General features: G+C 37.5%; 1 pseudogene; it reads right to left on the reverse strand.

Annotated features, from left to right (window-relative positions):
* Positions 1 to 8,628: 8,628 nt before the first annotated feature.
* LOC113904662 lies at positions 8,629 to 9,565 on the reverse strand (annotated as a pseudogene).
* Between the last annotated feature and the right edge of the window lie 6,399 nt (positions 9,566 to 15,964).

Consider the following 15,964-nt stretch of genomic DNA (forward strand, 5'->3'; position numbering starts at 1 on the left):
TTTAGCTGTAAAGCATATTTTCACAGTAAAAATTAAAGTTAAAAAATTGGGGGTAAGGTTCTTCTATGCCTCAATATCAAGAAGATACGCTGAAAATATTTTTACATTATGAATGCATTTCTTTTCTCCCTGGATGTTTTAAAACAACAATCAACCCTCTACCTATACTATATTTATATGCAGAAAAACCCATTTGCTATCATCCATGTGCTTCTCAGTATGTTCCTACCAATATGTGTATATATGTATGCTGACTGACACACTAGCACAGTCAAGGACATATGTATATATAATGTTTATTTTATAATGTTGTTTATTATTTTATCCTCATATAACTTGGATATATAGACTCCAATTTGCAATTTTATATAGTATTATAATTATAAATGACTAGCTTTATCAAATACTATTTGATCAATAGCAAAACCGTAGCTGAAATGACCTCATAACCTGGAGTCACTGGTATCTGACTTGACCTCCATTCTTAGATTTATACGTTGTCAGTCATCTAATCCCAGCCTGTGGTTTGGGGACCATAGATAACATGTTCAAATTCCTGGTGTTACTACCATGCTGATTTGAGGAAGAAGTTCCTCTTTATTTTAAATTCTTTCCAAGCACAAGCATTATATCCACCTTAGATTTCTCACAGATAATAAAGTCTATGCATTAACACTTACAGAGATCATGCTGTTGCTGCTGCTGCTAAGTCACTTCAGTTGTGTTCGACTCTGCCATAGACGGCAGCCCACCAGACTCCTATGTCCCTGGGATTCTCCAGGCAAGAATATTGGAGTGGGTTGCCAGAGATCATACTTATATTCAAAAATGACAAAAGAAAACATATGAGTGAGAATGTAACAGGTTGATTCAAAGGAAATTTAGCTTATACGTTGTTAAATTTTACCTTAAATTAGTGCATCCTATAAGATAAATCAATTATTCAGCACTCAGCCTTCTTCACAGCCCAACTCTCAGATCCATACATGACCACTGGAAAACCATAGCCTTGACTAGACGGACCTTTGTTGGCAAAGTAATGTCTCTGCTTTTGAATATGCTGTCTAGGTTGGTCATAACTTTCCTTCCAAGGAGTAAGCATCTTTTAATTTCATGGCTGCAGTCACCATCTGTAGTGATTCTGGAGCCCAGAAAAATAAAGTCTGACATGGTTTCCACTGTTTCCCCATCTATTTGCCATGAAGTGATGGGACCAGATGCCATGATCTTAGTTTTCTGAATATTGAGATTTAAGCCAACTTTTTCACTCTCCACTTTCACTTTCATCAAGAGGCTTTTGAGTTCCTCTTCACTTTCTGCCATAAGGGTGGTGTCATCTGCATATCTGAGGTTATTGATATTTCTCCCGGCAATCTTGATTCCAGCTTGTGTTTCTTCCAGCCCAGCATTTCTCATGAGGTACTCTGCATAGAAGTTAAATAAGCAGGGTGACAATATGTAGCCTTGACGTACTCCTTTTCCTATTCGGAACCAGTCTGTTGTTCCATGTCCAGTTCTAACTGTTGCTTCCTGACCTGCATAAAAATTTCTCAATAGGCAGATCAGGTGGTCTGGTATTCCCATCTCTTTAAGAATTTTCTACAGTTTATTGTGATCCATACAGTCAAAGGCTTTGGCATAGTCAATAAAGTAGAAATAGATGTTTTTCTGGAACTCTCTTGCTTTTTCCATGTATGGATGTGAGAGTTGGACTCTGAAGAAGGCTGAGTGTCGAAGAATTGATGCTTTTGAACTGTGGTGTTAGAGAAGACTCTTGAGAGTCCCTTGGACTGTAAGGAGATCCAACCAGTCCATTCTGAAGGAGATCAGCCCTGGGATTTCTTTGGAAGGATTGATGCTAAAGCTGAAACTCCAGTACTTTGGCCACCTCATGCAAAGAGTTGACTCATTGGAAAAGACTCTGATGCTGGGAGGGATTGCGGGCAGAAGGAGAAGGGGACGACAGAGGATGAGATGGCTGGATGGCATCACTGACTCGATGGATGTGAGTCTGGGTGAACTCCGGGAGTTGGTGATGGACAGGGAGGCCTGGCGTGCTGCGATTCATGGGGTCGCAAAGAGTCGGACACGACTGAGCAACTGAACTGAACTGAGAAGACAAATCCACTGTTTAACATGGATAATGGAAATGTAGTGTCTTTCATGCCATTTTTCTGTATATTTGTATCTGTGTGCCTGTTTCTTACAAATATTTTTGAAAGGTGAGATTTTGTGATCCAGTGATGGCACTGTCTTACAGTTTTGTCTAACCAAGATATGTTTGTTATATAACATACAGAAGATTTAGGAAATTAAAAAAAAAAAAACCCTCTTGTACAATAAATAATAAGCTTCAAATGAGAGATCAAGTTGCAAAATAACACATCAATAAGAATGGAAATTGTGAAAAAAAGAATCTTAACAATGTTATGTGTGTGTGTGGTCAGTTGTTTCTGACTCTGTGTGACAACAAGGACTCTAGCCAATCAGGCTCCTCTGTCCATGGGATTTCCCAGCAAGAATTCTGGAGTGGATTGCCATTGCCTACTCTTGGGCTTCTTCCAGACCCAGGGATTAGACCCACATTTCCTGTATCCCCTGCACTGGCAGACATATTCTTTTCCACTGAACCACCTGAAAGCCCAACATTGTTATAGGAATACGGAATCAGTGGAGAGGTTGGCAGAGCTATGAACAAATGAAGATATTGTTAACTCTTCATGGTGCAAACAGTGCCATTGGTTACATGACAGACAAGATACAAAGGACACCAGAGGAAGCAACAATGCAACATTCAAGAATTCATATAATTGTAAAAAGTGACTTCATGGTAAAAAATCTTTGGAACTTCCTTTCTATGGTCCACAATTTATCTGTTATTTTGTTAATTTTAGAGCCAAGAATATACCATAACTTTATTAAGTTTAGGACTAAGTCAATGAAGAAAGAACAGCTGTGCCCTGCACTAAAGTAGTGAGTATTCTAGAAAATGATATGTAGGTTGTCTCTGTTTCTTTATCAAAGTCAAAATAATTTTAATAATCATATTACCATAAAACTATGGGCCTTGGAACAAAAATCTCATACTTTATTTCAGAATTTCAGGATTTATACTGTATACATTCATTCCTTCACTTATTCACCATTCGTCTCTTTCAGTCAGTCAGTTAGCAAGTAACTTTTGAACATCTACTGTTCAAAAGTAGATTTTGGGCTTATTTTAGAAGCTATTAATACAAAGGCAATTTATTTAGACATACTCTATATCCCACAATACTTATAGACCAGGAAATTGCAAAAGGAGAAAGGGAAAACGATGAAGGGAAAAATATACCCAACTGACTGTAGATTTCCAGAGAATAACGAGGTAAGAAAGCCTTCTTAAGAGAGCAATATACAGAAATAGAGGAAAATAATAGAATGGGAAAGACTTCAGATCTCTTCAAGAAAATTGGAGATACTAATGGAATATTTCATGCAAGATGGACTCAGTAAAGAACAGAAACGTCAAGGACCTAACAGCAGTAGAAGAGATCAAGAAGAGGTGGCAAGAATACACAGAACATTATACAAAAAAGTTCTTAATGAGCCAGATAACCACAACAGTGTGCTCATTCACCTAGAGCTAAACATCCTGGAGGATGAAGTCAAGTGGGGCTTAGGTAGCATTATTACAAACAAAGCTAGTGGAGGTGATGGAATTCCAGTTGAGCTAACTTAAACCCTAAAAACTGATGCTGTTAAAGTGCTGCACTCAATATGCCTGCAAATTTGGAAAACTTGGCAGTGGCCACAAGGCCAGAAAAGGTCAGTTTTCATTCCAATACCAAAGAAAGGCAATGCCAAAAATGTTCAAGCTACCAAACAATTGCTTTCATTTCACATGCTGCCAAGGTAATGTTCAAAGTCCTTCAAGTTAGGCTTCAGCAGTTCATGAACCGAAAACTTCCAGATGTACAAGCTGGATATAGAAAAGGCAGAGGAACCAGAGGTCAACTTATCAAACATCTGTTGGATTACAGAAAATGAAGAGATTAAAAAAAAATCTACTTTTGCTTCATTTACTTTCCTTAAGTCTTTGACTGTTAGGATTGCAACAAACTGTGGAAAGTTCTCAAAAAAAAGTGAAGTTGCTCAGTTGTGTCTGACTCTTTATATCCTATGGACTGTACCTGCAAGACTCCTCTGTCCATGGAATTTTCTAGGTCAGAATACTGGAAAGGGTTGCTATTTCCTTCTCCAAGGGATCTTCCTGACCAAGGGATCAAACCCAGGTCTCCTACACTGCAAGCAGACTCTTTACCATCTGAGCCATCAGGAAACTTCTTAAAGAGACGGGAATACCATATCGTCTTACCTGCCACATGAGAAATCTGCAGCCAAGAAATGTTTAGAAATGGACATGGAACACTGGACTGGTTCAAATATGAGAAAGGAATATTAAGGTTGTATATTGTCACCCTGCATATTTAACTTATATGTAGAGTACATCATGCTAAATACAGGGCTGGATAATTCACAAGCTGGAGTCAAGATGGCAGGGAGTAATATCAACAACCTCAGATATGCAGATGATACCATTCTGATGAAACAAACCATCAGGAACTAAGAGTTGAAAGAAGAGAGTGAGAAAGCAGGCTTAAAATGCAACATTCAAAAAACTAAGTTGATGGCATCTGGTCCCATCAGTTCAGTGGCTCAGTCATGTCTGACTCTGTGACACCATGGACTGCAGAACATTAGGCCTCCCTGTCCATCATAAACTCAGGGAGTTTACACAAACTCATATCCACTGAGTCAGTGATGCCATTCAACCATCTTGTCCTCTGTTGACCCCTTCTCCTCCAACCTTCAATCTTTCCCAGAATCAGGGTCTTTTCAAATGAGTCAGTTCTTAGCATCAGGTGGCCAAAGTATTGGGGTTTCAGCTTCAGCATCAGTCCTTCCAATGAATATTCTGGACTGACTTTCTCTAGGATGGACTGGCTGGATCTCCTTGCAGTCCGAGGGACTCTCAAGAGTCTTCAACACCACAGTTCAAAATCATCAATTCTTTGGCGCTCAGCTTTCTTTATAATCCAACTCTCACGTCCATACATGACCACTGGAAAAACCATAGCCTTGACTAGACAGACCTTTGTTGACAAAGTAATGTCTCTTCTTTTTAATATGCTGTCTAGGTTGGTCATAACTTTCCTTCCAAGGAGTAAGTGTCTTTTAATTTCATGGCTGCAATCACCATCTGCAGTGATTTTGGAGCCCATAAAAAAAAAGTCAGCCACTGTTTCCACTGTTTCCCCATCTATTTGCCATGAAGTGATGGGACCAGATGCCATGATCTTAGTTTTCTGAATATTGAGTTTTAAGCCAACTTTTTCACTCCTCTTTCACTTTCATCAAGAGGCTCTTTAGTTCTTCTTCACTTTCTGCCATAAGGGGGGTGTAATCTGCATATCTGAAATTATTGATATTTCTCCCAGCACTCTTGATTCCAGCTTGTGCTTCATCCAGTCCAGCATATCTCATGATGTTCTCTGCATATAAGTTAAATAAGCAGGGTGACAATATACAGACTTGGAGTATTCCTTTCTTGATTTGGAGCCAGTTTGTTTTTCCATGTCCAGTTCTAACTGTTGCTTCATGACCTGCATACAGATTTCTCAGGAGGCAGGTCAGGTGATCTGGTATTCCCATCTCATTATGAAATTTCCACAGTTTGATGTTATCCACACAGTCGAAGACTTTGGCATGTTCAATAAAGCAGAAGTAGATATTTTTTCTGGAGCTCTCTTGCTTTTTTCCCTCACTAAGAAGAAATCAGCAATATAGATAGCTCCAGGAAACTGCACTCAAGTGATTAAATTCATTCTAATGAGGATCTCAGACCATCCAGAACTCCAGATTCCTCTATTCTGGGTGTTTCTGGTCATTTATGGAATGAACATGACAGGGAATCTGGGAATCATCATCCTCACCAGCTTGGACTCTCAGCTTCAAATTCCTGTGTACTTTTTCCTCTGGCACTTGGCTATCATCAATTTGGGCAATTCTTCTGTCATTGCCCCTAAAATGTCGGTTAACTTCTTGGTTACAAAGAAAACCATATCTTACTATGCATGTGCAGCCCAGCTGTGTGGATTCATAGCTTTTGTTGTGGCTGAGATTTTCGTGCTCGCTGCCATGGCCTATGACCGCTGTGTGGCTATTTGCAGCCCCCTGCTCTACCAGGTGGTGGTTTCTCCACGGATCTGCCTTCTCCTGGTGGCCCTTATACATGTCTGCAGTCTGACAACAGCACTGACGATTTTTCCTGTGTGTTTACCGTGTCATATTGTTCATCCAACGTGATCAACCTTTTTTATTGTGATTATGTCCCTTTGTTGCTACTGCTGCTGCTGTCGCTTCAGTCATGTCCAACTCTGTACCACCCCATAGGTGGCAGCCCACCAGGTTCCCCTGTCCCTGGGATTCTCCAGGCAAGAATGCTGGAGTGGGTTGACATTTCCTTCTCCAATGCGTGAAAGTGAAACAGGAAAGTGCAGTTGCTCAGTCGTGTCCGACTCTTCGCGACCCCACGGACTGCAGCCTACCAGGCTCCTTCGTTCATGGGAGTTTCCAGGCAAGAGTACTGGAGTGGGTTGCCATTGCCTTCTCTAGGGAATCTTCCTGACCCAGGGATCGAACCCACATTTCTAGTGTCTCCTGCATTGGCAGGCTAATTCTTTACCATAGCACCATGTGGGAAACCATAATTCTATGTACTTCTATTCTATTATTTATAAATTTAACAGATGCATAACTGTATCTGTTTTCTCTGTTTATGGATAGTTTTTTCCTATATTAGTGTTTATTTTTCTTTAAAACTAAAATTTTAAAGCATAAAATTTATTTTTGTGATATTGAATTATGTTTAAGAATCTCTTCAATGCCGAATGATACACACACACGCATACACACACACTATTCAACAACACGTTTGCATAGTTTGGATATGCAACTATAACTAATACCAGCGAACATGGTTTAGTTTTGATATTTAGTAGAAGAAACTGTATGAATAGCAGCAAAGAGAGTATCCCAAACAGGAGAAATAAGAGCAGATATATTGCATAGGAATAAATATAATAACAGCTTCTCTGATGGCTCAAGCAGTGAATAAGAACCTGCCTGCAATGCAGGAGACCCAGGTTCAATTCCTGGGTCAGGAAGACCCCCTGAAGTAGGAAATGGCAACTCATTTCAGTATTCTTGCCTAGAGAGTTCCATGGACAGAGGAGCCTGGCAGGCTATAGTCCATGGGGTCGCAAAGAGATGGAGATGACTGAGCTACTAGCACTTTCAAATACAGGTAATATAGGTAAGGGAATTCTGCACAAGAACTGTTGAATTATAATTTAAACTTAATCCCAATTCAGAAAAGTATCATTAGGTTGGACTCTAAATCTCAGAAGATTGTCTTTGATTTAAAAATAAGGATGCTCCTTTAAGAAGAGAAAGAGTTTTTGCAAAATTGTGATTAAAAGTTAATAAATAAAAATGAGTGAAAGCAAGAAAGGAAAACACTACATCTTAAAGTTATCTCTGAAGGACACATGTCCTCGCAATGAAAATGAGGTCTATTGGAAACAAGGCTTAAACATGCATGTAGGAGGGACCCTTCTGTAATGAGGTTCTTGGGCCTGAGCATGAGGAGTTGGGGTTTCTGCAGGGGCATATCAGAGTTGAAAGGGTCCAAGGAACAGAGAGCTAAAATCTGAGTCAGCACCAGACCTGTAATCAAATCCATAAAGGTGGATTGGGGCTCAGCTGTGGAAAGAACTGAATACACAGGCCAGTTATACAGTACTCTCTGAATTGCGTTTGTTTTTTTTTAATGTGTGATTGTGATAGATGTCAGTGCCTGGACTTTATTTTCTGTGAGAAATTAAAGATTTGTTTAGCACTCAAGCTCTGAATGAAATAACAAAAATGGAAGAAATACATCCTTACAAATCAGCACGGTAGTTAACACCAGGAATTTGAACATGTTATCTGTGGTCCCAAAACCACAGACTGGGATTAGATAGCTGCCAGTGAATAAATCTAAGGATAGATCAGAATGCTTTGAAATGAATTCAGATACCAATGACTCCATGATATGGGATCATATGAACTGCGGGTTTGCTATTGATTAGTTGGCATTTCATCAAGCTAGTCAGATACAATGTTAATTACAGTTGTGAATATTGGGGACTATACTTTCAAGTTATATCAAGATGAAAGAAGAAAAGAATATATAATATGCTAAAGAAAAGTTACATACACATATGTCTGTGTGTGTTTGTGTTATATCAATTAGCATGCTTTTACATACAAAAGTGTATAGGTGTGTGTGCATGTGTGTTTGAGTGTGTGTGTGGACACCTCTATCAATGGGATAATATTAAGGCACAAATGGATGTTACAATTTTTCTGCATATAAAAATAACAGGTAGAAGGTTAGCTATGATGTTTATATTAAAATATCCAGGAAGAAGAGAAATATATTAATAAGATAAAACAAAACAATTTCATCATATCTTCTTGGTATTATGGTACATAATATCACTCTTGATATTTTTAGATTAATTTTTACTGTGATAATAGACTTTATTGGTAAAGTATTTTTTTGTAAACACTCTTCATTGCCTCTTTTACATCTTTGTTCCTTAAACTATAGATGATGGGATTCAGCATTGGAATCACAATGCTATAAATTATAGACACAATCATATCATGATCTGTGGCATAGCTGGAACTTGGTCTCACATACATGAAGAGAACAGTACCATGACAAATGGATACTCCAGTTAAGTGAGAACCACATGTAGAAAACACTTTCCTTCTCCCTACAGCAGATGGCATCCTCAGAACAGTCAGCAGAATGAAACCATAGGAGATGAGGGCAATCAAGACAGTGAATATTTCAATAGAGCCTGCAAAGTAGAAGAGCAGAAGCTGGTTTGTGTGAGTGTCAGAGCAAGAAATAGCGAGGAGGGGAGGGATGTCACAGAAGACATGCCTGATTTCATTGGATCCACAGAAGGATAACCTGAAAGTAGCCACTGTGTGTACAGAAGCATGCAAGATGCCACCAACACAGGAAGCAATGATGAGTGGCACATAGACTCTGGGAGCCATACTGACTAAATACAAGAGGGGCCATAGATGGCCACGTAGCAATCATATGCCATTGCAGCGAGAAGAAAGAGCATTCTGTGGTCCCAAAAGTAACAGCAAGGAACATCTGTGTTGGACATTCAAGGAAGGAAATGGCTTTGTTCTTTGACATAAAGTCTGCTAACATTTTGGGGGTAATTACTGAGGAATAGCAGGCATCCACAGATGAAAGCACACTCAGAAAATAGTACATGGGGCTGTGGAGCCGGCAATCCCCAGTGACCAACACAACCAGTCCTAAATTTCCAATCAGCATGAAGAGGTAAACTGTTAGAAGCAAGAAGAATAAGATGATTTGCAGTTCAAGATTGTCTGTGAAGCCTTTCAGTAAAAAGGATGTTACATCGGTGACATTCTTCATCTTCATACCTCATGGAACAAACTTGAAGAAGATTTTCAAAAAATTGCAATTCATTTCCTACCAAAAGAATGAATAACATTGTGATTCAATGGAATGTGATTTGTGTCCTCATATTTGTTTTTTGCCAGAGTATAATTTCCCAGTTGTTCAGAACATGGTGACAAGACTGTGGGTCAAGCGTACATGCCACTCACTGAAGACTCAAATGGGAAAATATGTGTATTCATTCACTCATGGGCTGAATTCATGCCATCTAAATCCATTAGATAAACCAGTTAATTTACCACTGAATTCTATTAGTTGTTTCCATACTAAATTAGCTTAAAACACCAAATCATTGGTTAAAATCAATTTCCTTCTCTCATGCAATAACATGACCTAGTGTATCAGTGTGTAGATACCTAGAATAGGATATCAGCATTCTAATTACTTTCAATAACTGTGTAAAATTGTTATAATTTGTTTATCTATAGAATGAAATCATTAATATTGATTTAACAAAGTGGAGTAAATCAAACTTGATTTACAAATATTGTAACATAAAATACACTAATAAAACTGAATATTCAAAATGATGTTAATTAGATAATGCTAAATTAGTCTGGGCCTACAGAGTAGCAGCCTCTCAGGCTGTAATATTTTATGAGCTATTCCCTAGCTCATAAATTCTTTCTAACAATTTTAGCCCTTCTTATGCTATGCTAAGTCACTTCAGTTGTGTCTGACTCTGTGCGACCCCATAGACGGCAGCCCACCAGGCTCCGCTGTCCCTGGGATTCTCCAGGCAAGAACACGGGAGTGGGTTGCCATTTCCTTCTCCAATGCATGAAAGTGAAAAGTGAAAGTGAAGTCGCTCAGTCGTAGCCGACTCTTAGCGACCCCATGGACTGCAGCCCACCAGGCTCCTCCATCCATGGGATTTTCCAGGCAAGCCCTTCTTAAGTGTATCCAAAAGAATAATGAAGATTTTTTTTTAAGATGTTGGGCCATAATTAAATTATTATATGATAACATATTTCATTCAAATGTATTTATCCATTATTTTGCATTGAATTGTGTTTTTTATTTTACTAAATAGTCACTCCTATTTATTACTTTTAGATATCTAAAGTCTTTGCTTTTCAACTGTCTCAAGACCTGTGGTGAAAATGTAAAGAATTTTTCTGAAAAAAACAAAACAAAACATTTTTTCCAAATTATTATACTTGTTTAGATATTGTTTACTGTGGATCTAGTGAATTATCAACTAGACAAGCTGAGTCACAGTTAAATTCACTTGTAAAAAATTGTAACTAATCTATGACAACAGTAAATAACCAACACAAATTTAAACTTTATTTTCTTTGACGTATTTATTCATCTATATGAGAGACAACAACTATTAATGAAAGGATTACACAACATATCTTGATATTGTTAGGTCCAAACTCCTAAAGTACTCAGCACATGCCTGAAACTTTCTCTTAGCCTGTGGATTGGCAAAAGCAGGTTTTGATATACTCTGAATGTAATTAACTCAAACTGCTTATATCTACGTACTCAACTGCTGATCAAACCACAGGAGAGTCCTCAAGGGGAATACACTCCAATTATGATCTGGTTCAAAATAGCAACATGATGATTCACTCAATTTAAAAAAAAAAAAAAAAAGTAGTCTTGGAGTAATTCATGACCTAGTAATATTTGTTGAATAAATAAAGTCATTCAGCCTCTGATTTGTAATAATTATAATATTTGTATTTCCCTAAAAACTAGTGGTTTTATGTACTTTTTCATACTAACCTGTTGTCCATTTGTGTGTCTTCCTTGGAGAAGATTCTGTTCAAGTGGTTTGAACGTTTTCTCCCACTCTGCAGGAGGCCTCCTTACTCTGTGGATTGTGTTCTTTGCTGTATATACTTTTAGTGTGATGTATTCACACTTATCTAATTTTTATTTTGTGCCTGTGCTTGTGATGTATTATCTATTAAATTATCACTAGTCTAATGTCATGAGGCTTTTCCTTTATATTTCTTCTGAGAGTTTTATAGTGTCATGTATTATGTTTAAGTCTTTAAGTTTACTTTTGTTCATGGTTTAAGAGGAGGGTTGAGTTTTGTTATTTTGCATGTGGATATCCAGTTTTGCCAACACAGCTTGTTGAAGTGATTATCCTTTTCCCACTGTCTTTTGTCGACACCCTTGTTGAAGATCAATTGACTAAATATATGTGAATTGATTTGTGGCCTCTTTATTCTGCTCCATTGGTCTATATGTCTGTTTTTATACCAATACTGTATGGTTCAAGTACTGTAGCTTTGTAATACATTCTTGAAACCAAGATGCGTGATGACACCAGCTTTGTACTTTTGCACAAGATATCTTTGGATATTTGAAATCTTCTTTGGCATCACATAAATTTAGAATTTTTTTTCCTATTAAAAAAAAAACAATGTTATTTGATAAGCATTGCATTATATTTTTTATTGCCTTGGGTAGTACAGAAATTTTATCAAAGGCAAATCAAAAGTGCAATTGCATATCACCGCACACCTGTTAGGTTATTATTAAAGAAGAAAAAACCTACAAACGTGACAATCACAGAACACAAGGAATAAAATGATCAGTGGTTGCCAGAGGTTTGGGAGCAGGAGGATAAAGAGACAGAGCATAGAGGACTTTTAGGGCATTGAAAACAATTCTATATAAGAATATGATGATGGATTCATGTCATTGTATGTATTTTTGAAACTCAGGACAAAGAGGCCCAGTAGTGAAGTCTAATGTAAATAATGGACTTTGAGTGATTATGATATGTCAATGTGGGTTTATCAAATGTAAAAAATATACCTCTTTGATGAAGAACACTAATAAGAGGCATGCATGTAAAATATCTGTACCTCCCTATTAATTTTGCTGTGAACTTATTACTTCTCTTTATAAAGTAATTAAAAAATTGAATGGAAATTATACATCAGGCAGAAGAAAATTCTCATTAATAAGCCAGAATATCCTCCAAAATATTTTCTGAAATAAAGCATAGAAACAGCAATAAACAAGCTAAAATAAAGAAAGCAGTGAAAGACAAATAGATGATAATTTGACAAAATAATATCACAAAATTCCTGTATTAACCCCACAATAAGTATCTCTGAAATGTTAGGACACTTTAAAGCATTGGCCTATTATTGGAATCAACACTTTTTCTCCAAGCACAAGAGTCACATGAAAAGGAAGGTATTAACATGAGCTGTGACACTGAAACCTAGCAGTTTACTTTGTGAGAATTAAATGTTTATATGCATTTTAATAAGTTGTAGAAGACTCTTGAGAGTCCCTTAGACAGTAAGGAGATTAAACCAGTCAATCCTAAGGGAAAGCATACCTGAATATTCATTGGAAGGACTGATTCTGAAGCTGAAGCTCCAATACTTTGGCCACCTGATTTAGTTTTAATAGGGCTACCTCCTTAAATACAGAGTGTAAGCTAAAAATTTTTCCCTAAAATGGGATTACATTACAAGTTATTGTGGTTTATTTTACATTTTATTTTTTGTTACATTCTTTTTTTTTTTTTTTTTGGTTTTAATTTTATTTTATTTTTAAACTTTACATAATTGTATTAGTTTTGCCAAACATCAAAATGAATCCACCACAGGTATACATGTGTTCCCCATCCTGAACCCTCCTCCCTCCTCCCTCCCCATACCATCCCTCTGGGTCGTCCCAGTGCACCAGCCCCAAGCATCCAGTATCGTGCATCGAACCTGGACTGGCAACTCGTTTCTTACATGATATTTTACATGTTACAATGTCATTCTCCCAAATCTTCCCACCCTCTCCCTCTCCCACAGAGTCCATAAGACTGTTCTATACATCAGTGTCTCTTTTGCTGTCTCATACACAGGGTTATTGTTACCATCTTTCTAAATTCCATATATATGCGTTAGAATACTGTATTTATGTTTTTCCTTCTGGCTTACTTCACTCTGTATAATAGGCTCCAGTTTCATCCACCTCATTAGAACTGATTCAAATGTATTCTTTTTAATGGCTGAGTAATACTCCATTGTGTATATGTACCACAGCTTTCTTATCCATTCATCTGCTGATGGACATCTAGGTTGCTTCCATGTCTTGGCTATTATAAACAGTGCTGCGATGAACATTGGGGTACACGTGTCTCTTTCCCTTCTGGTTTCCTCAGTGTGTATGCCCAGCAGTGGGGTTGCTGGATCATAAGGCAGTTCTATTTCCAGTTTTTTAAGGAATCTCCACACTGTTCTCCATAGTGGCTGGACTAGTTTGCATTCCCACCAACAGTGTAAGAGGGTTCCCTTTTCTCCACACCCTCTCCAGCATTTATTATTTGTAGACTTTTGGATCGCAGCCATTCTGACTGGTGTGAAATGGTACCTCATAGTGGTTTTGATTTGCATTTCTCTGATAATGAGTGATGTTGAGCATCTTTTCATGTGTTTGTTAGCCATCTGTATGTCTTTTTTGGAGAAATGTCTATTTAGTTCTTTGGCCCATTTTTTGATTGGGTCGTTTATTTTTCTGGAGTTGAGCTGTAGGAGTTGCTTGTATATTTTTGAGATTAGTTGTTTGTCGGTTGCTTCATTTGCTATTATTTTCTCCCATTCTGAAGGCTGTCTTTTCACCTTGCTAATAGTTTCCTTTGATGTGCAGAAGCTTTTAAGGTTAATTAGGTCCCATTTGTTTATTTTTGCTTTTATTTCCAATATTCTGGGAGGTGGGTCATAGAGGATCCTGCTGTGATGTATGTCGGAGAGTGTTTTGCCTATGTTCTCCTCTAGGAGTTTTATAGTTTCTGGTCTTACGTTTAGATCTTTAATCCATTTTGAGTTTATTTTTGTGTATGGTGTTAGAAAGTGGTCCAGTTTCATTCTTTTACAAGTGGTTGACCAGATTTCCCAGCACCACTTGTTAAAGAGATTGTCTTTAATCCATTGTATATTCTTGCCTCCTTTGTCGAAGATAAGGTGTCCATATGTGCGTGGATTTATCTCTGGGCTTTCTATTTTATTCCATTGATCAATATTTCTGTCTTTGTGCCAGTACCATACTGTCTTGATAACTGTGGCATTCTTTATCATGTTTTCATATTTTAAAATCCACAGATATGAAAAAATGTAGCTTTTTCAATATTGAAATGTTATTGTGGAAAGTATACAACTACATACTAGCTTTTCTACAAGGTGCTTGAAGTGCCTTTTTACATTCATAATTGTAAAAATGGAAGTAAGTAAGAACACATAGCAAGATTTTTGCTTTTATGTTGTACATCGTCTGGTTCTTGTGGTAAATACACCAGGGTTTATCTTGACACAAGAATGGAGGCTTTACATTTGTTTCTATTTCCAATATATACATTAAAATTTAACATGGGAGCCAGAATCCTGTTCTTTTCTCCATTCAAGAGCTAGAGGCAACACCTCTGAACAATGTAGGGGTAAAATTCAAATCAAAAAAGGGTGGAATCAATGGATGCAATAGTTAATCGATGGTTTTCAAGAATACTCCCTGGCTATCTACAGATTTGCACCTTGTGTGACATTTTTGCATACAAGCTTGACTAATAAACATTCAGTTTTTCTTTACTTCCCTTGGGTACCTGACCTGTACTGAGAATTTTGATTCTCCTGTTTAGGGACTAGGGCCATGACACAGATTTCAGTGTGAAGGTCTTCAGAGATTTCAAGCACTTGTATAAACCAGTTAGCACACTTCACACAAAGGCCTCCAGAGCAGGTCTGGGCAGATCACTCTGCTCAGGTAAGTAAAATCAAATACCTTATTTATTTCAAATTTCAGAAGAGGAGAGCAAGGATACTGGAAACTTCATCAGTTCAAATTAAACTCAGCACTGACGATATCTGGTCCATTCTCTTGCCAAGTCACTCATGTCTCTGCCCACTGATTGCTAAGTAGAAGTGCTGATGATACATGCAAATACAATGATTTTTAAAACCCTACTGATAGATTATGGAGAAGGAAATGGCAGCCTCCTCCAATATTCTTGTCTGGAGAACCCCATGGACAGAGAAGCCTTGCAGTCTACAGTCCCTGGGATCAGAGAGTTGGACATGACTGAACAGCTAACTCCTATTGATATATTAAACTCTGAGCTTTTGTATAGAATAATGAATAGTCTTTGAAGTATATTTTAGTTTGAACTATAAGGGAATGTTTTCTGCCATGGAACTGGTGAAATTGGTGGATATTTTAGAGGACACATTACACTAGATAAGAAACTTAAGTGTCTTTGAAATATAAGATTTTCTCCTTATACAGTTCTCTCCTACATAAAAATGCTCTCCTTTTAAAAAGCTGATTACACACATTCAGATTGTGTGTAATCTGAATTACACACAATTATTAACAACAATAATTGTTGTTAAT

Source organism: Bos indicus x Bos taurus, chromosome 15, assembly GCF_003369695.1.
Source record: "Bos indicus x Bos taurus breed Angus x Brahman F1 hybrid chromosome 15, Bos_hybrid_MaternalHap_v2.0, whole genome shotgun sequence".
Lineage (NCBI taxonomy): Eukaryota > Metazoa > Chordata > Mammalia > Artiodactyla > Bovidae > Bos > Bos indicus x Bos taurus.